Genomic DNA, 1,470 nt, shown 5'->3' with positions numbered 1-1,470 from the left:
ATATATATATATATATATATAAATAACCTATAAATACCTCTAGAGAAAGTATTTGTCTCCTAATTGCTCGCATAATTTTAATTAATCGAAGTTTTTTGACTCACTGTATTACGTATAGCTTGTCGATCGACAGAACCGTTAGCACATTGGACAAATGCCGTGCAGAATTTCTTGCGGTTCTTTGCGTTCTGAATTCGATTTCGACCGAGGTCGACTTGGCTTTTAATCCTTCAGTCTTCAATAAAGCAAAGTAGCGGTACAAATTGCGTATGATTCCACTCTTTTCCTCTGTGCTCCTCTTTGCCCCGCCCAGCCTCTCTCTCTCTCTCTCTCTCTCTCTCTCTCTTATACGCTTTCCTCCAAGACAACCACTTCCACTCTATCATAGTGATTGCCAAGATTCTGGTAGAACATAGCATATCATGTACAACGTATATACTAATAATATATATATATCATGTATGATACTGACGATATTATGAGATATTTATACGTAGAATATTTATACGTAGAATATTATATGAACTCCATCTTAGCTCGCCTCTTCTTTTTCTTGGGACCGTCAGTGTCATTTTTTTCTAATAACGCTAACTCATTGGTTCACTACTGTTAACCCACAAGTCATCTCCGATCCAGAAGTATCCTGTAACCATCTAACTTTTTCTACCTCATGCACATTAGTAATTAAAACTAAATTCAAGATACCTTTTCAGTATTTTATTTTAGACACTATGTTGTTTATACGAGAGAAATTTGCCAAAATGTTCTTTTAGATTGAACAGCCGTGTGTATAGGCTCTTAAGTCGAACAAACATTATTTCAGTCATTAAGGTTTATACAAAGACTGTCTGTCAGATTTATACTGCATCGTTAGTTAGGGCGGCGAACCAGCAGAACCGTTAGCACACCGGACAAAAATTACTTGCGGCATTTTTTCCGGCTTTTCCTCCCGATTTCAAATTACGTCGAGGTTGACTTTGCATTTCAGTGTCGATAAAATAAGTAACAGTCATGTTCAAGAATCGATGAAATCGACTCGTTTCCTCCAACAATTCCAGGCCTTGTACCTTTAAGATATTGAACAAACGGTGCAATATTTTAATAGAAAAGATATTACACTGTTTGTTTATTAATTTCAAAACAACGAAATTGAAGTAGAGTTGTTTTGTACGATGCCCAAGACAGAAATAAACTTCGTAAAATACATATAGGGAAAAACAGTCACAGGTAAAACAAAAAAAGGTTGGGTACAAAAAGTAGTCACAGGGAGAAGATTAGGAAAAACATCCAATAAGTGATTTAATTTTTTCGTTCGTTTTATTGTTATACTTGAGATATTACATAAATCGGGGTGCTTTTTCTTTTACACATCCAGCGCAGATTCGTGACATAGTTGTGATCTTCTGCTCCAAGTCAACCAAGCCTTGTGAGTGAGTTTAGTTGGTGGAAACTGAAAAATGTCCGTCGTAT

The sequence above is a fragment of the Octopus bimaculoides genome, chromosome 4 (assembly GCF_001194135.2).
Source record: "Octopus bimaculoides isolate UCB-OBI-ISO-001 chromosome 4, ASM119413v2, whole genome shotgun sequence".
Classification (NCBI taxonomy): Eukaryota; Metazoa; Mollusca; class Cephalopoda; order Octopoda; family Octopodidae; genus Octopus; species Octopus bimaculoides.
Note: the sequence above shows the minus strand (reverse complement) of the source record.